Source organism: Euprymna scolopes, chromosome 24 (assembly GCF_053919585.1).
Source record: "Euprymna scolopes isolate OS-2025 chromosome 24, ASM5391958v1, whole genome shotgun sequence".
Classification (NCBI taxonomy): Eukaryota; Metazoa; Mollusca; class Cephalopoda; order Sepiida; family Sepiolidae; genus Euprymna; species Euprymna scolopes.
In genome coordinates, this window is record NC_136505.1 from 33,042,374 (window position 1) to 33,063,737 (window position 21,364).

Below are 21,364 nucleotides of genomic sequence, written 5' to 3' on the forward strand. Positions count from 1 at the left end.
CGTCTTTTCGACAGAGGACATGCACTAGTTTTTAAATACGTTCTCTTTATGCTAGAAATAAAATAAAAACTAAGAAATCTAAACATAAACCACGATCAAGGAGTGGCAAAGTGCCCTCTGGTCATGACCGAGCCTTCCAAGTACATACATAGTTCAACATAACATATTAATTGGGTACCACCCTCGTTTGTATGACATTTTACGAACTGAACTTTAATTAAATGTTTATCGTTGAAAATTCAATTCTATTGTCCGGAAAGAGGAATTAAAACATCTGTTCATAATTCATGTTCTTGGTTGACTTAAACAGTTGTTTATTGGTAAGATGAAACTTTCACTTATTGACTAAAGAAAAACTGTTGTTTGTTCTCCGACATCTTCTATAATGTAAATCTCACCTGTTTGTATGTATGTATGTATGTATGTATGTATGTATGTATGTATGTATGCATGCATGTATGTATGCCTAAAACTTTCGACAGAGGCGATAACTGAGCACTTTTCTACAGGGAGGGGTCGTTCTTTTTTGCCGATATTTTCGAAAGACATCCTCTCTTTTCGATTGACTAGCGTTAATTTAAACGTTCGTCACCTTCCTTTTGGTGATATACGCAACAGCAAAGACGTCACGCTTTTTTTACATTCTCTTCCTCCTTCGCGACACAGGTTCGAGCCTGCCTGCCATACTGCCACTTTTTTTGTTTTTTGCTCAATACACACCCCCAAACACCCGGGCAACGCCGGGCACACCGGCTAGTCTAATATAGATGTATTAATAATATTGGGCTGGCAACTAAGTACTTGCCGTTTTTTTAAAATATGTTGTGTTTTGAAAATGTATTTGTTATATTTTATTTATTTTTATTTTGGTTCAAGTTATTTCAAGTTATTTATTTACTGATCATCAAAATGGAATGTAAAGTTGAAAAAATGCTATGAACACGAATGGTGAATACATCATTGGTTAAATACAGGATGGCCCACTTAAAAGTAGCCCAATCTTTCTAATCTTTCTCTTAACAACCGACTGACACCGCAAGTCAAAATTAAATTGTTATTCCAACAAGATAGTGCTACAGGCCACACATCTCACAGATCACTGAGATGAGTTCATGCATGATTACGCAAGAGAGAACAATAAGAAAAGGTTTATGGCCACCACGTTCCCCGGACTTGTCATCGTATAATTTTTATCATTGGAGGAATTTAAAACAACAAAAAAATTCTGCAAAAATTCTCATAATCTATACCAACTAGAGAACATCACCGATGCTTTTAGGAGAATCACCAGTGAAGATCTACAGGCAGTATCTGCAAACGTTGTTAAACTTGCCATGAAATGCATAGATGTTAACGAGGAGCACTTCCAGCATCTTTCATAACACTACAGATAATTTAAACAATAAAAGAATGTTTCTCCTCTCTACTACATTTTACTTTTAAAAAATTTAAATTTAAAAAACGGCAAAAACTTAGTTGCCAACCTAACATTTAACGTATAGCTGAAGAGAAAGAGAGGATGCTAAATAAATAAATATAGAGACGGTAATATATATATATATATATATATATATATATATATATATGTATATATATATATATATATATATATATGTATATATATATATATAAATAAGAACAAGTAGTTAATAGAACATGTTAAAAACACTCTGAAAAAGAATTAAAAACATTTAATTTTAAAAAGGAAACACTAAATAAATGGATATTCCTTAATCCGCGGAGTTTCGAAGAAATACTTTCCTTTTGGAAATTTTACCCTTCACCAGACTATCCATTCACGTGAAATCACTTTTTTATTTACCCTATTCCCCCTGCTTCACTTTTTGTTATCAAGTAAGATCTATGACTTACTTGTAGTTTCATTTAATACTTTTGCAAGCAAAATCCGATCCAGCATTTTGCTAAATCCTACTCTCTGATGAGAAGGAAAGTATTTCTTCGAAACTCCGCGGATTAAGGACTATCCATTTATTTAGTGTTTCCTTTTGATAATTAAATATGTTTTAAACTCTTTTTCAAAGTGTTTTTTTAACATATTTTATTAACTATTTGTTCTTATTATAAGCTCTATCTTCTATTTGGTTTTATCGAGCTTTTACATCTGGTTGAGATGACTTTATAAATATTAATTCTTTAATATTTATAATTTACTTTAGTTTTGACATCTTGGATCACTTTTGTAAACTTAACTGTAATTCTTATATATATATATATATATATATATATATATATATATAGTAAGAGACAGAAAAGGGAAAGTAAGCAATAAGAAAGAGAGTAATAGAAAGATTGGTAGATATAAACAAAGAAAGAGAGACGTTACGAGAAAGAGAACGAAATAAGCAAAGTGGGGAAGAACAAGAAAAAAGAGGAAAATAAATAAAGGGAGACAGATAGCAAGAAAAAAAAGAGAGGGAGATAAACAAACAGAGAAGCAATAAGAGAAAGATAAGGGAAATAAAAAAGTAGATAGAGAGTCAATAAGAGAAACAAACAAATGGGGATCAATAAAGAGGGAAACAGATAGTAAGAGAAAAAGAGAGAGAGAAAAAGAAGATAGAAATATAAGCGGAGATAAACAAAGAAAGAAACATGGCGGGTGATAAAACGAGCAGAGACACTCATTTGGATTTCGTCTGATTATTTTTAAAAATTTTAACTAGCATTGAAAACTCACTTTTTTCGACCCAAGAAATTCAACTTATACCCAACCGGTGACCCAACGTGTCGCATGCTTCTAGTTTCTTATTTACAGCTTATTCGATAATTTAATGAATATCTTTAAGATTAGGATTCATAATTTGTATGGGAGGGGGGGTGAAATTATTCGGGTTACTGTTATCATCTTGAACGTTACCCCGGGATACAACATTTAAATTACTAATAACATACAGTACAGTATATAACACACAGGTAAACAAAGTATCTGACAGCATAGACACGGCACTGTCCCTCGACACTAGCGCACAAATACATGTGTTTGGAGACTTTAATGTCCACCACAAAAACTGGCTTGGATTCTCTACTCACACAGATGCAGCGGGCAGCACAACCCATAGCTTCGCTATATCTCACTCCCTATCACAAATTGTTAAGTTTCCAACCCGTTTCCCTGACCAGGAAGAACAACACGCATCACTTCTAGATCTGTTTTTGACCACAGTTCCCGATGACTGCATAGCGAAGGCCCACAGCCCACTCGGGAACGCTGATCATGCAGTGATAATGGTTGAAATCGCCCTAAACTCTAGACCCAAAACTGAAGAGCCAGTGCTCAAAACAACGAGATATTATAATAAGGCTGACTGGGAAGCCATCAGGGAACTAATTAGAGATGCTCCATGGAAAAATATTTTCTCTCTCCCTGCTGAACAGTGTGCAAACGAGACCACTGACTGGTTCAAAACTGCAATCGAAGCGCATGTTCCCATGCGGAAATTTTACAGTAAGCCCCACTCTCCCCAATGGTTTACGTCGACTTGTGCAACTGCCATTACTCAAAAGCAGCATGCATACCGTAGGTTTAACCGACATAAGTCCAGTTCAAACAGACTGAAGTATATAGAAGCTAGAAATAACGTTAAGAAAGAAATAGCGACAGCTAAGAGAGAATTTACGGAAACCACTAAAAAGCGCATCGAAGCACAAAAACTAGGAACTCGAGACTTCTGGAAAATCTACAACAGTGTAGTAAATAATGGGCAATCAACAATTCCCCCACTAACCAACAATCACGAGGTTGTCTCCTCAGCAACCGACAAGGCTAACATGCTTGCCAGTCGGTTTGCCTCAAACTCCACACTGGACCCTTCCAACCACCCCCTACCTGACTTTCCTATGCGGACAGACGCCACACTAGACGATCTGAAAACCACCCCTGCTCAGGTGCATGCTATCATAAAAAACCTTGACACCTCAAAAGCATGTGGACCCGATCTTATCCCAGCTGTGCTATTAAAAAAGTGCTCAGCCGAAGTAGCTCCAGTTCTCTCCAAACTCTACAACAAATGTCTTAATGAAGCTTGCTTTCCGGGCTGTTGGAAAACTGCTTCTGTTGTACCAGTATTCAAGAATTCTGGCGAAAGGACAGACCCATCAAATTATCGCCCCATTAGCCTCCTCCCACTTTTTGCCAAAATATTTGAGACCATAATTAACCATGCTCTAGTCCATCATCTTACAGATGCTAAACTACTGACTGACAAACAATATGGATTTAGACAAGCCCGTTCCACAGCAGACATCCTCACCGTGATCTCTGAACGTATATACCAATCACTGGACAAAGCGGGGGAAGGCAGAGCGGTAGCTCTAGATATATCTAAGGCTTTTGACAGGGTATGGCATGAGGGTCTCCTCAGTAAAATCAGATCATACGGTATCACTGGTAGAATACTTAACATAATTAAATCCTTCTTAGATAAGAGAAAAATCCAGGTAGTCCTCGACGGTCGCACATCTAAACAATATGATATAAATGCGGGAGTGCCCCAGGGTTCTATCCTTGGACCTCTATTGTTCCTGATATTCATAAATGACCTCCCCGACAACATTACCTCTGAGATGGGTATATATGCTGATGACACTACACTCTATGGCAGACACGACAGGAAGACGAATGAACACATTTCTAAAGAAATGGCAGAAACACTAGAGGAAGACCTCCAATCTGTAGTGGAATGGGGACAAAAGTGGTTGGTCGCGTTCAATGCTGCCAAGACTAAACTAGTTTCATTCAATAATTACAAGAAACCCTCTCTACCACCAATAGCAATGGCCAACGACTCTTTATCTGAGAGTCCATCTTTCAAACTCCTTGGCCTAACGTTCACAGGAAACATGAGTTGGAACAATTACATTGAAGGCATTGCCAGGGCCGCTGCAAGAAAGGTAGGCTCTCTCTACCGTGCTAGAAAACTACTAACACCCGAAAGTATTCTGTACCTCTATAAGGCCACCATTCGCCCATGTATGGAGTATTGCTGCCACATCTGGGCTGGTGCATCTGCTACTAGTCTCTCGCTCCTTGACAAGGTTCAAAAGAGAGTCGCAAATCTGATAGGCCCTGAACTGGCATCTAAGCTTCTGCCTCTGTCCCATCGACGAAATGTTGCATCCCTCTGCCTGTTCTACAAGTATTTTAGTGGTGAATGCTCTGATGAACTGCAATCACTTGTGCCCCCACGACGCGAGCACCCTCGACAAACCCGACAGGCTACTAGATCCCACCCCCACACTGTAGAGGTCCCTAGATGTAAAAGATCTTTTTACTCCAATAGTTTCTTCCCCAGAACCGCAAGACTCTGGAATTCCATTCCAGGTCCCTGCTTCCCCAACAGTACTGACGTGCAGAAGTTCAAGTGTAACGTGAACCGACACCTTGCTGCCCAAATCCCTACATAGTACCCCAGTAGTTGTTGCCCCTGATAGTAGCCCCCTACACCAAAGTGGCAATTTGCCTTGTTTGGGGTGAAAATGTAATAAAAAAAAAAAAAATAAAATAATATTATAAGGCTGGGCAAATACCGTAACCAGGAGCCGAAAAAAAAATCGTATTCCACATCGTAACCTGAAAAACCCGTACCATAGGGCGACTGTATCCCGGGGTTCTACTGTACACATATGATCGGACGATTCCAATATTTTTATCGATTCCGATATAATTATTGATTTCGATTCTTTTTAAATTATTAAATATTTTGCTGTAGACTTGTTTTTTTTTTTTTTTTTTTTTTTTTTTTCTTGGGGAAAGATTATCTGTATAATGTGTGCATTTGCGACAACGTAAAAATACACTTGTCAGTAAGCGAAATCGATAGATTTTAATTTTCTGGTAGTTCAAAAAATATGTGTTACTTTATTATTAGTACGAATAATAGCTAAATAAGGTTTGGAGAAAGATAAAAATGAGACAATTTATAGAAGCGTTTTGACATCAGAACATAGACAAAAAAATTTCCAATACCGATACGCCCAGAAATTCCGATTTTTCCGATTCCGGATTCCGATTAATCGTTCCAACGCTAATATATATATATATATATATATATATATATATATATATATATATATATATATATATATATATATATAATACACATGAGCCACATACGCGTGCCAGAGGAAAAACATTAAGAAGCGTTACATGGAACCAAGAACATCGAAATTGCATATCTACAAGTTCTTTATCCCAGCCTCAGTCCCTCCCATTGCTCCCCCACCTCCGCCCGGCCCAAAAGAGTGGTGCCAAATAGTCCAGAAAGGTCAATAAGGATTGAAAGACCGAGGAGAGAGAGCATGCGCTAGACCTCCGTTGGATAAGTGCGAAGGAAACTGTGACCTTGGGGAGGCTTATTAACACTCAAATTCCAGTAGATATTCATGGCCGCTGCCAACGAGAAATCAATTGTAAGAGGCGATAACTCAAATTTATCTGCAAATGTTATCGAAAGAGTTGGAGAGCATTGGAAATCTGGGGAGACTTGTTGTCACTCAGCTTCCAGAAAACACTACAGGTTGTTTTCAAGTAGAGATATTTTATGGCCTGTGTGAAAGCTCCTAGTGGGCCAATAATAATAATCATATAAACACTTATAAACATATAAATCACATAAAGTGGGAGTGATAGGTAAAATAAAGGAATCATCTGTGGGGGATGCCTATGAAAGACCTTATCCAGCCTTGACTGAGTTCAAAATAGATTTTGTAGCCTAGTGGGGGATGCCACTATTGCTATCGTTAAAATCTCATTTATACCGACTTGTAAGTAGTTCCTTTTTTATTATTCTATCTGCAAGAATGTTTAACTACTGTCGCTTTTGTTTCGATCTGAAGTATGGTCCTGTACTATTTTAGGAAGCTCGCCTTTAGAAGAGGTAAGTTTATTGCTTATCGCCCGAGACATCGCCTGGTTTCCCAATCAGTTTTTTTTTCTAAACCATGTGTCGTGATATCAGCACTTTTTTCCTACGCGCAAAGATCATGACGTTTTGGCGTAGGAAAACACGCAGGAACAATCGTGATTTAGAATTGAACAACATGGTCTAACTAACGCGTCAAAAAAGTCATCTTGTATATCTATATAATTATAAAACTCAAATGACCTTGTAACGAGTGATATAACCCACTTTCTGGTTTACGACATCCGGTTGCGCATGCGCGCATAAACATTAACCCATAACAACGTAAACAAATAAACACAAATCGCTTTTTTTTCAGATTTTGACCTGCGCACTGGAATATTAACGTTATTATTTCGAAATTATTATTTAACATGGGAAGAGTGGGGGTGTTTTGCAACTATTCTTTATTACAACTATACTGTCGCTATTTTCTTACAACTAAAGAACTTTAACCCGTTGACAAACATAAAAACAATTGTAGTAAAGCCAAGACTACTACTACTACTACTACTGCTACTTCTACTACTACTGCTACTGCTACTACTACTACTGCTGCTGCTACTACTACTACTACTCTATATCCGTCCCTTTTCCATCCTTCCTTTCTTCCATCTTTGTTTTTTTTATTTTTTTGCTTATATTTCTAGATACAAAATAGTTATGTGAGAACGGTGAATTTGTTGACACATTTACTAATCTGTTTTAATATTAGTTTTATTTTATTTTATTTATTTAGGTTTTATTTTTTTGCTTCAGGTTTTATTAATTATTATTTTTTTTTTAGATTTTAAGTTTCTATAACTTGGTTGAAGGATTCCAATATGGGTTTTTCATTCTTATATTTCTCATCTGTAGGTTCATGTGCGTTTTTGCTGCTAAATGACTTTCGTCGGCGTTCGATTCGTAGGAAAATCAAGTTTAATTTTCGATTTTTGAGCGATTATTCGGAAAAATAAGTAACTTTACACGAATAGGGAGGATTTTTTTTTTTATGTTTAAATGATCAATCCGTAATTTTTCATTTTAATATACTTTCATAGAAATGTTTCTGTTATGTCAAAAAAAAACCAAACTATTTTCTTTACATCACAAGGGTCACGCTCATACATGAATTCCATAGCTAATATAACATACTGACCCAACGGGTCACAGGTAGTCTAGTATCTTAGTAAAACGTTAATAAAACAACAATGTCTCCGCCATTTAATCAACCCACTTTAACATTACACCATGTACTAGTTTTCGTAGCGCTTTGGATTTTGAAAATCTCACTTGACCTTGTGTCTGATCTTTCTGTAGAGGTTAGACACATTGGTCGGATTAGATTTTGAACTCTTTATTCGCAACCTATTTCTATTATCAATAGAAAGTATTTAAAAATTCTCCAACTATTGACGCCTACTGAACAAGTCGTGATGTGTTAGGATCTTTGTTTTTGCTTTATCCGATATTTTGACGTAAAAAAGGCGGTATTATTTATTTCCAGCATTGCTTGTTGGTAAGCGAAACTAAAAGTAAGTTTAACTTTTTACCAGTCCCTCAGCTAATCCCATTTATTTTAAGAATATAAATTTTGTTAGCCAAGAATGTATCAAGGTTTATCAGGTGTTAAAAACAAATAATTGTAGATTGTACGATTGACATTTACAAAGGAAACATGGAGGAATAGCCTTAAAATACGACTGTTAAACCTTCTACTCTCTCTTCCTTTCCTCTCTCTTTCTACCCCCCCTCTCTCTCTCTATTTCTCTCTCTCTCTCTCTCTCTGTGTGTGTACCAAAAACCAAATGGAACTTTCAGTTTTATTTCTTAGAACATCACATATGTGGATCAAAACACAACGAGGCTGCTTCCAAACCGAGACTAACATAGGCATCTTCAAGCATAATCTAAGCAAATGCAAGTCGAGCCGTCGTTTTGGATAGTCGTGTAACGTGTCCGGGAACCCACACGTTGTATGCTCAGTCGCAAAGGAGAATACGAATAGGAAAGAACTTCAACTCGCTTTTTGCTTTGTACGACGTACAACGGCATTTATTTCCTCATTTTCTCGTTACCGTTGTGACGTCCGTCACGTGATCGTCTTCTCGAACGTCATTCACCCATTTTCTTTACCGATGACGTCATTTCGTATGCATTTGCATACGCGCGTCTGCGATATGTTACAATTTCTTCTTAAGTAATCGATTGTCCATAGGCGATAACCCATTAGTAAAAAAAAAAAAAAAAAAAAAAAAAAAAAGAGTGTCAGATAGACGAAAATCATTCAGGCTATAATAAAGAAAAATGTGTATTTATTTGTAAATATATATCCGTCCCGTCACACAAAAGTTTGCTTGACAAATAAGAAAAAGGTAGACACAAACCTATTTCTATTATCAAACGTTTGCAATTTTTTTTTTCGTTTTTGCTTTCTATGCCGATTTATACGTTTTTGTTTGTTTTTTCTTCTTTTTTAAACTTCAAACTAGTTTGCGACATTTTCAATCTTTCTTTCTTATTTTTTTTATAAGTGAGCAACTAATGTTCCCTTTTAATTTGTTTTTAACCGTTCATGTATTTTATGTTTATAAATCTATTCGTCATGTGTCATGTCTAACCCCTTGCTACTTACCTCTTAATATTTAAAGGAAAAAGTAACGAAGCAAAGTCATGTTTGTTTTTGTTTGATTTAAGCTATCAGAAATGATTCGTATTTTTAATTTTACAACTCGCGATAATTCAGTCCTATCCTATAGACTAAGAGAACGGTGCACGCAAATCTGTTTATGTAATACAACGTTTGCTTCATTTTTATTTTTAATTTTACTTCCTATGCCGAATACTACGTTTTTCTTTCCGTCTTACTTTTTTTTTAAAACAACTTTTCTTTCTTTTTTCCTTTCATGTATCTCTTTTAACTTCAAATAAATTCAGAAAATTTATTGCACTAAATTAAAAGTCAATAATTCTATACGAACGAACACCGGCGAAGCATAGTAATATAATAAGATTCCAACCAAAGCGCGACAAACCGATGAAAATGCTATGCAAATGAATAAATGATAAACTTAAGCTCATTTATTTCGTTAACGATCTATTTTAAGTTTACACAATGGACGCGCCATCTTTTTTGTATATACTGCTAACGTATATGCTATATCAGTTAAAAGACTAATCTATATATTCGTTCCGTAAAAACTATTTATTAACTATTATTTTACTATATCATCATCAGCGGCAGCAGCATCATAATCATCATTAACATCATCATAGACATCATCATCATCATCATCATCAGCAGCAGCAGCATCGTCAGCAGCAACAGTATCGTTAGCAGCATTATCAGAATCATCATTATTAGACACAGCATCAGCACTAGCATCAACAACATTATAATCAGCATCAAGATCAGTATCAGCAGCAACAGCATCATTAGCATCATCATCAATAGCATCGTCATCAGCAACATTATGAACATCATTAGCAGCATTATCATCATCATCATCATTCGACATTGGACACAGCATCAGCAACATTATGATCAGCATCAGCAACATCCTAACCAGCATTAGCATCAGCATCATTATTAGTAGCATCATCAGCAGCCGCATCATTATCATTAATTATGTATCAGCATCATCATGTAGATCTGCAGCTTCGGTGTTCTTCATTCCCTGTAACGTTTCTTCGTTATATTGTTTTGTGTTATTCTCCACATTCAAGGGGTTTCCTTAATATTTCAGCCGTTTTCCTTATCGTCAGGCGTTGTATTTTTGCAGCTATTCCTCTGATTCCAATTTCTGACATTTTTTTCCAGGTTTTTCGGGATTGTTCCTAGTGCTCATACTATTATCGGTACTATTTTGATTTTCTTCATTATTCAAATCCATTTAAACTCTCTGGCTAGTTCTGTGTATTTGCTTCGTTTCTCTTTTTCTTTCATACTCACCCTGTGGTCAGCTGGGACAGCAAAGTCTACGATTTGACAGGATTTCTCTTTCTTGTTAATTATTACGACATCTGGTCTTCTTGCTTGGATGGGGTTGTCCGTCTGTATGTCCATGTCCCATAGGATTTTGTGGTTCTCGTTTTCGAGTGCTGTTGCGGACTAATGCTTGTACCATTTATCTGTACGCTCAAAATGCAGCCCTTTTCACAATTCCCAGTGCACCGCCCTCCCCACTTCGTCATGACTGTTTTTGTATTCCTTTTGGGCCAGTTTACTGAATTCACTTACTATATGGTTTATCGTTTCGTCTCTTTGTCCACAGAGTTTGCATTTGCTGTTTTCTTGTGTTTTATCGATCCTTGCTTTGATATGGTTGGTTCTTATCGAGTTATCTTGTGCTGCAGTTATTAGGGATTCTGTTTCTCGGTTTATATGTCCTTTTCGCATCCATGTCCAGGTGTTTTCGTTATTCTCATCTTTTGTCATTCTTATGAATCTTCCGTGGAGTTGTTTCTCTTCCCATTTTTCTTTTTTCGTTTTGTCATTTGTCTCTCTGCTTTCTGTTTTGTTGGTTTTCTCCGTATCTCTCGCTGCCCTAATTATTCTTTCAGTGTTTTGCATTATGTATTTTTCTTGTTCTTTTTTGTGTCCTTCACACGATCTTTTATACAGATCAGTCCTCTCCCGGCGTCTTTCCTTTTCACGTAGAGTCTGTCAATATTGTCCTGTGGGTGTAGTGCATTATGCATGGTCATGAGTTTCCTGGTTTTCTGGTCGAGCTGTCTCAGTTCTTCTTTTGTCCATCCTATAAACGACCCAGAGTATCTCACTAGTGACACTGCCCATGTATTTATACCTTTTATTATGTTTCTGCTATATAATTTCGTTTCCAGGAGTTTTCTTGTTCTCCTGAGGTATTCCTTTCCAATTTTCTCTTTCATTTCTGTTGCTCTGATGGTGTCCACTTCCAGAATTCCCAAGTATTTATAGTCGTCTTGTTCCCCTAGTGCGCTCATTTCTGTTTGGTTGGGTAGTACCATGCCTTCTATCGCTTCCAGTTTCCCCTTTTTTATAACTAGTAGTGCGCACTTTTCCATTCCAAATTCCATTTGGATATCTTGGCTGAAGATCCTGGTAGTGTTAATTAGTGTCTCTAGCTTCTTTTCGGTCCTTGCAAAAAGTTTCAGATCGTCCATGTACATCAGGTGGTTCATTTTTTCCTCTGTATTAGGGAACTTGTATCCGGCTTGGCACTTTCTCAGAATACTATTCAAGGGCATCATTGCTATGATGAACAGTAATGGTGATAATGAGTCTCCTTGGAAGATGCCTCTTTGGATGTTAATTTCTGTTATGTGTTGTCCATCTGCTGTCAGTTCCAGTCTCCATGTTTTCATTGCATTTTCGATTACATTGTTGATCCCGCTTGGTATTTTATACATTTTTAGGCATTCTATTATCCATGCTTGGGGGATCCTGTCGTACGCTTTTTTGTAGTCGATCCATGCCATGGCTAAATTTTTCCTCTTCCTTTTTACCTCCTTTAGGATCTTTTGATCAACGTATAGCAGATCATGTGTTTTCCCTTTTTGGCATCCTTTCTGTTCCTCGGGGATGAGTCCACGGTTAATCAGTGAGTGGTAGATTTGTTCCCTCAGTTGTGCTGTCAGTATCTTCCACATGGTGGGTAGGCATGTGATTGGCCTATAATTGCTGGGAACGGTTCCTTTCTCCGTGTCCTTCTGTAGCAGTGCGGTTTTACCCTTTGTCATCCAGTCTGGCACGTTTGCTTCCTGTATACATCTCAGGTTTTGGGCTAGCCTTTTGTGTAAGGTTGTGAATTTTTTGAACCAGTATGCATGTATCCTGTCATGCCCTGGTGCTCTCCAGTTTGTCATTTTTCCTATCGTTTTCTTTAGGGGTTCCTTGCTGATTTCATTCACTGTTCCTTCTTCGATTTGTTGTAACTCTTCTTTTATGTCTTTCGGCCATTCGGCATTTCTATTGTGTTCTCGTTGCTCTTCCCATATGTTGCTCCAGTAGAGTTTTGTTTCTGTCGGATTTGATTGTTCTGTTTTTGTTTTTCCTCCGTTCACATTTTGGTAGAATTGGCGTTCGTTGGTTTCAAATGTTCTGTTTTGTTTGCATTGTTCAGATTTATATCTATATCGTCTCAATCTCGCTTCTTTTGCTTTTATTTTTTTGGTCCAGTTCTTCATGCTTCTTGTTTAGCCTCTCCCTGTCAATTACATTTCCAATATTCCTTTTTTTCCACATTGCTTTCTTCTTGTTGATCATTTTGGTTTCTTTTTTATGTTTCTGTATTTGGATTTCTAGTCTATTTCCCATCCAGGTTTTGTCGGTCCGCTTGTTTCTGGTTGTTTTTCTGATTTGAGATTCATACTTACCATTTTGGCGCCTGTGTAAATGAGGTTGTTTAAGTCTGTGATTAGTTTTGTTGGGATGTGTAGGAGGAGCTTGTTAACCTTCTCAGTTTCTGTTTTTTTTTCTTCGTGTGAGGCACCTCTAAAAGAATGGAACGAAATGTGAGTTTGTCTTTTTAAAAAAAAAAAAAAATACATTTAATAATAATCACAAAATAAAAATAATAATAATAATAATAATAATAATAATAATAATTATTATTATTATTATTATTATTATTATTATTATTATTATTATTATTATTATTACTTCGAATTTATTTCAGGAAACAGTCACTATTGCGATAAAAATGTATAATTCTGTCTGTCCATTTAAATTTCACTAATGCAGGACCTCTAACATGAATGCCACAAAAATAAGTCCAGACGGGACGGCTGACTTTAAGCAAAGAAAAAAAAAGATGTACTCATTTTTTTGTTTCCTTGTTGGCAAAGACGGGCAGAAATGTTGTATATATATATATATATATATATATATATATATATATATATATATATATATATATATGCATGCATGCATGTATTTTTTTACTAGCAAAGGGCTGTGACTTTCATCCGTATCACTACACTCTAACTGACCGACGACGACTAGACATTAACTTTAACACGAGTCCCAATAGAGACGAAGTAATAATAATAATAATAATAATAATAATAATAATAATAATAATAATTATTATTATTATTATTACTATTATTATTTTTATTTTGTTATTATTATTATTATTATTGTTGTTGTTGTTTTATTATTATTATTGTTATTATTATTGTTTTTTTTACATAGGCATCACCACATTATCAAGGCCAAGAGGCCACTCAAGGATAAGGGTTAAAGAGTGTACAGTAGAAATTGGACATTATAGTAATCATTAGTAATGAAAATTTGGTAATGTTGATAACTTATATGGAACGGCTCATCAAGAACTTATTTACGTTAGACTTGAAGACAACCATATTGTAGTCAGCCGGAAAGCAGGAAAACGGAAGACAATTCCACAGGCGTGCAGTTCTAAGAAAAAAGCTTTGTTCATGGAATTTACGTTTAGGTTTAGGCACAGATAAAGAGTGGGGGGAATTATTGATAGTGTTTACAGCTAGACGAGTGTTTCTTGTGAAAGTTTGGCGAGGGGGGACCATAGATTGAAGCTTATTCGAACACTTTCCATGAAAATAACGATACATCAGAGACAAACTCGCAACATCTCTTCTGTGAGATAAAGGTTGCAAGGAAGAGAAAAGGACATCTCCTACGAGGCTACGAAGTCTATTTTGAACTCTATCAAGGCAGGCCAAGTCCTTTCTAGCAGCTCCTGCCCAGATGTGGCAACAGTATTCCATCCTTGGACGTACCTGGCTCTTATATAGGTAGAGAATAGCATCAGCAGTGAGATATCTACCGGATCGATAGAAAGATCCCACCATTTTTCCAGCAGCCCTGGCAACAGATTTGATGTACGTGTTCCACTTAATATCAGGAGCAATGGTCAAGCCAAGAAGTTTGTCAAAACTTGAGGCCTCCTGAAGACGAGAGCCATTCATTTCAATTGATGTCAGATGCGGATCAGAATGTTGATGATGTAAAGAGAGAAGCTTGGTTTTAGATGCATTAAAAGTAACCAGCCATTCTTTACCCCATTGTACTACGTGCTCAAGATCAGAGGAGAGAGAATTGGAGAGAACTTGGTCGTTTACTGTCTTAGATGTGCTACCATAAATGGTAGTGTCGTCAGCATAGATGTCTACAAATGATGTAAGGATGTGATTTGGAAGATCATTAATGTAGATCAGGAAAAGATTGTTATTATCATTATTATTATTGTTATTATTATTATTATTGTTGTTATTATTATTATTGTTATTATTATTATTATTATTGTTGTTGTTATTATTATTATTATTATTATTATTATTATTATTATTATTATTATTATTATTATTATTATTATAAGGAATTGTCTTACACATGTTCGGATGTTTTATGTTTCTGTCTTTGTGTACATTTTTTTCCAGCCAAAAGCTACAATAGCGGCGGAGTTTAAAAAATAGCAAACGAAACAAGTAAGAGTTTCTAACCGAAATTTTAATTTGAACGTGAAATTCATGGTTAAACAAGAAATTGTCTTACACATGATCGGATGTTTTATGTTTCTGTTTTTGTGTACATTTTTCCGGTCGTCAGCAACATCAGCGGCGGAGTTTTAAAAAATAGCAGAGGGAGAAAAAAGAAGTGTTTCTAACTGAAATTAGAATTTAAAACTTAAATTCACGTTTAAACGAGGAATTGTCTTTCACATGTTTGGATGTTTTATGTTTCTGCTTTTGTTTACATTTTTCTGGCCAAAAGCAACATCGGTAGAGGAGTGTTAAAAAAAATTCTTCTTCCACTTATTATTATTATTATTATTATTATTATTATTATTATTATTATTATTATTATTATTATTTTTATTATTTTTATTATTTAAATTTTTTTTTACTTTATTGGTTATTACTATTATCACTAATATCATCATTATTATTATTGGTGGTGGTGGTGGTGGTGGTGGTGGTGGTAGTAGTGGTGGCATGTTTTTATTATTATTGTAGCTGTAATGGAAGGTGTTTTTTTTGCTGTTAATATTATTGCTTCCGATATTAGTGTTGCCATTATCATTGTAGATTTTATTTCTATTGTTGTTGGTGGTGGTAATGGGAATAGTGGTGGTGATGGAGGAAAAAGGTTGGGAGGGGATATTTGACCTTGGAGGGGAACTCTCCTAGAGATAATGTCCCGATAAAACTATCGGTGGTGGTGTAACCTTAAATTCACTAACCCCATTTATGGGAGAATGTCAAATCAAAATATTGAAAATAACGACATAAATGAGGCTAGAACATCTTGTCTTACGTCAGGTAGGTGTACCACTGGTCAACAGGGTGGGTCCTGTCGTCATCATACAACTGTTCGAAATTCTGAGGATGTGGCTGGATATAGGGGGAGTGAGAATTGCCAGAGAGGGTACCAAGACACGAAGGGCGTTGGAACAGGAAATGTAAAAAAAACGTGGACAGATGAGGAAAAAAGAGTGGGAATGCTTTGTAAAAAGTGGAAGTACCAAATCTGGTGGATATATCCGAAAAATGAAGGAAGAATGGGAATCGAGAGGAGGAGGAGCTAGAAGAGTCGCGAGTTTGGTATCCCAGTTAAAATAATTAGAAATATCAACCTACTTTCAGTGATTGCAAGAGAAGAGATTTAATGGATGGTTAGGAATGAAATTAATAACGAAAGTAAAATTGGTGAAACTAGCTCTGATGAAAGAAGGGAAATGTAAGCGATGATGGGAGGCGGACAACTGAGGAGGTATGGAATCCTATGGTTAGGGGAAGTAATGAGAAAGAGTTTGAAGGATCTAAGGCAGATGAGATCATTGACTCTGAGACAATGGAGCCAGTGAAAGGAGCAGATGTATGGAGAAGTGGTGATGAAGTTCGAACTTCTGTAGAAAAAGAAGTACTTCAGAAGTTAAGAGGGGTTCTTCTTAGAGACGATATCATAGAGATTCTAAGTATGAAGAGTAGTGATAGGCGGAAAGTGAAAAACGAGGTAAAAATAATTCAAGGAGTAATTCACAACACCATAAGAAAGAACATATCGATTACGGAACTTAACAGGCTTCTGTATGCAGCGTCATACGTTATTGCGAATCGTCTTGGCTTATTACAGAAGAAAAAGGGAGAAATGAAGGACAGAAGGCCACACTGGCAGAGGAGGTTTGAAGAAAGTATTACACAGTGGCGGAAAGACATTGGTAGAGTCGAAGAAATAAGAAAAGGAGTTAAACTAGGACAGAAAGCCAGGGACGAGCTTGAAAGGAGGTATAGATTGCTGGAAAAAGGTGCAATGAACGTTCTAACAATGTTGAAAGAGAAGGTCCACACTGGTGGTATGAAAAATAGAAACTTTGTTGGAAAAAGTGTTGCATTTCGGCAGAACAACCTTTTCCGGAACAATCAGTCTCAGCTGTATAAAGAATTAAATGGTAGCAAACAGGCGGGAAATAACAACACTCTAAATGCAAAAGATGCAAGGAAGTTCTGGAGTGCGATTTGGTCTGTCGAAGGGCGATATAATGAAAAGGCTAGCTGGTTGGGAGAGGTCAGAGAAAGGCTATCAGAAATGCAGCAGAGGAAGAGCGTTGAGATAACCATCGATGACGTTAAGGCTGGCATACGAAGGATGACAAACTAGAAGGCACCTGGTTCAGATGGAGTGATGGGCTTCTGGTTTAAACAGTTTCCATGCCTTTATCCACCTATAGCTGCTGCTCTGCAAAGGGTTGTAGAGTCGGGAGATGTCCCTGATTGGCTTGTGAAGGGAAGAACAACACTGATAAGGAAAGATCCTGCAAAAGAAACAGATGTCAATAATTAAAGACCAATTACATGTCTGCCATGTGAAAACTGTTGACTGGAATATTTGCGAAAATATATGAACATCTAGAGAGTAATTGTGTTTTTTCTGACGAACAAAAGGGGTGCTGGAAAGGCTCGAGAGGTACTAAAGAGCAACTACTAATTGATAAAGCAATAATGCAGGATGCGAAGAAGAAGAAGAAGAAGAAGAAGAAGAAGAAGAAAAAGAAGAGGAATCTGAGCGTAGCCTGGATCGATTACAGAAAGGCTTATGACATGGTTCCTCATTCATGGTTTCGTGAAATACTATTGATGATGAAGGTTGCTGAGAATGTGGTAGAGCTTTTGGAGACAAGTATGGCTCAATGGAAAACGGTGCTGACAGCAAACAGAGAGGTGATGGGGCAGGTTGGCATTAAACGTGGGATATTTCAAGGAGATTCGTTATCGCCACTTCTTTTTGTAATGATAATGATGCTACGGAGCATCCTCTTGAAGAGAGAAACACTGGGGTATAACTTTGGATCTGGTGACAGACGCCTCAACCATCTACTGTTTATGGATGATTTGAAAATATTCGGTATAAATGAAAAGGAAATGGAGAGACTGATAGAACTTGTGGGGACATACATTAGGATGGAGTTTGGGATTAGTAAATGTGCGGTGCTGGTGATGAAAAGAGAACTAAAGGTTCATTCGAATGGAATAGTGCTACCAAATGGAGAAACCATGAAATAAATAGAAGATACAGGATATAAGTATTTGAGAGTGCTGGAGGGTGTAGGCATCATGAACAGAGAAATGAAGGAAAAAGTCAGGAAGGAGTATCTTAGAAGAATGAAACTAATTGCAAATTATTTTTTATTTTTTTATTTTTTTACACGGTGGTCACCACTTATCAAGGCCCGGAAGCCACTCAGGGATAAGGGTTATTGCAAGTACAGTACGTTAGTGTGGATATTTAAGGAAGTGTTTACTTAAGAGGGCGGTTCATTAGGAATTTGTTAACGTTTGACTTGAAGATATCCAAGTTGTAGTCAGGTGGGAAGCAGGCAGACGGAACAGAGTTCCACAGGCGTGCAGTTCTAAGAAAGAAGCTTTGTTCATGGAATCCACGTTTTGATTTAGGCACAGATAAAGAGTGGGGGAAATTTTTCACAGTGGATTCAGCTAGACGGGTGTTTTTCGTGAAAGATTGGCGAGGGGGGGGACGAGAGATTGGAGTTCAGACGAGCACCTGCCATGGAAATAACGATAAAACAAGGATAGGCTCGCAACTTCTCTTCCGTGTACTCTGTCAAGGCAGGATAGGCTGTTTTTAGCAGCTCCTGCCCAAACATGGCAGCAGTATTCCATCCTTGGACGTACTTGGCTTTTATATAGATAGAGAATTGCATCAGTAGTGAGATATCTTCTGGAGCGGTAGAAGGATCCCACCATCTTTCCAGCGATCTTGGTAACAGACTTGATGTACGTGTTCCATTTCAGATCAGAAGTAAAGGTCAAACCCAGAAGCTTGTCAAAACACGGGCTTCTCCTAGACGAGAGCCATCCATTTCAATTGATGCCAGATGGGGATTAGAGCGTTGATGATGTAACGATAGGAGTTTGGTTTTAGATGCATTAAAGGTAACCAGCCACGTCTTCCCCCACTGAACCACGCACTCGAGATCAGAGGAGAGAGAATCAGAGAGAAATTTGTCATTTACAGGCTTTGATGTGTTGCCGTAGATGGTCGTGCCATCAGCATAGATGTCAACGAATGATTTAAGTATGTGTTTAGGGAGGTCATTGATGTAGATCAGAAAGAGAGTTGGGCCCAGGATTGACCCTTGAGGGACTCCAGCATTAATACTGCAGGCCTCTGATTTTTGTCCATCGACCACTACTCTTATGAACCTATCGGAGAGAAATGATTTAATGATTGAGAAAACATTTCCAGTTATACCGTAGCTGGAAATCTTGTGAAGTAGGCCCTTATGCCATACCTTGTCGAAGGCCTTTGATATGTCAAGAGCAATTGCCCTAAAGGAAACCTTTGTCAATAGATTCACTAATCCTGTGAGATATAACCGTTAGGACATCTGCGGTAGATCTTGCAGAACGGAAACCATATTGTGTGTCACTAAGAAGGTTGTTTCTGCTGAGGTGGTTGACTATTTCTCTATTTAATATGGATTCCAGCAACTTACTCATAGCACACAGGAGACATTGGTCTATACTTATTGTTATTATTGTTGTTATTATTGTTATTATTGTTATTATTATTGTTATTGTTGTTATTATTATTATTATTGTTATTATTATTGTTATTATTGTTGTTATTATTGTTATTATTATTATTGATATTCTTATAATATTATATTATTATTGTTATTATTATTATTATTATTATTTATTTTTTATTATTATTGTTGTTATTATTATAATAGTTATTATTATTGTTATTATTATTGTTATTATCAATATTGTTATCATTATACTTATTATTATTGTTATTATTATTGTTATTATCAATATTGTTATCATTATACTTATTATTATTGTTATTATTATTATTATTATCGTTATTATTATTATTATTATTATTATTATTATTATTATTATTATTATTATTATTATTATTATTATTATTATTATTATTATTATTATATCTTAGATTCATACGCTTTAACTGCATGAATACACCTATGCTCAAGTTTAACCCACTCGGCATCCAATATACGTTACCACACACCAAAAACCTCTACCCCCTAAATTTAAATACTTCCACGAAATAGAAATACATACAGTATCTGCTTTCAACAAATACATTAATGTGACCATATTGAGCAACGATTGATATGTGTATTGATATACAGTCCGCCTCCACTGAAATAGATAAAACCCATAATTTATTATACCATACCTGTTCGCACTGAAACACTTATCAGAAGGGTCATTTGAAGGTCTTTTACAGATTAATCGCCGTGTTGAAGTCTAATATTGGATTTGTCTTTCATTTCGTGAGTCGCTGATGATTTTCTTGTTTTTTTAAAAGCCTTTATTAGGCAGATTCACTCTAATGAAACAATGGTACGTCTCTGAAACTTGTAATGTCTAGTTTTCAAATAAATAATATATATGTATATATATAAATATATATACATATACATACATACATACATACATACATACACACGACAACATACACCCCCATATATATATATATATATATATATATATATATATATATATATATATATATATATATATGGTGTAATATAATAATTTTCCAAGTTCCAAATATCAAGTTTTCTCAGTTGGTGATTTGTTACTTTTCCAAATGTAGCCATTGCAATATTGTTTCGTAATGCGACTAAAAAGTCTGCAAAATTATATTATTGCGTCATACTTAGTCACGTGCTCATCAGATGTTTACCTGAAAACACTTTTAAAAGCCACCATTATGAACAACTTGCATGACACGTCCTGCTGTTCCTTCTTGTTTCGAAAATTATAAAAAAAATTATTTATGAGAAAGTTTTTTTTAATCCATTACGGCTGGTATAGAGTGAGTACGTTTCAAGTAAATGATTAACACACACACACACACACACACACACACACACACACACACACACACACACACATATATATATATATACATATATGCATATATATATATATAT

General features: G+C 36.1%; 1 long non-coding RNA gene across 1 annotated transcript in view; it reads left to right on the plus strand.

Annotated features, from left to right (window-relative positions):
- The first annotated feature begins 211 nt into the window (after positions 1 to 211).
- The window catches only part of LOC145246649 (uncharacterized), a 360,640-nt gene continuing 339,487 nt past the window's right edge, over positions 212 to 21,364 (plus strand). The window contains exon 1 of the long non-coding RNA XR_013863147.1: positions 212 to 320. This is a non-coding gene — a long non-coding RNA (uncharacterized LOC145246649). The remainder of the gene's footprint in view (positions 321 to 21,364) is intronic.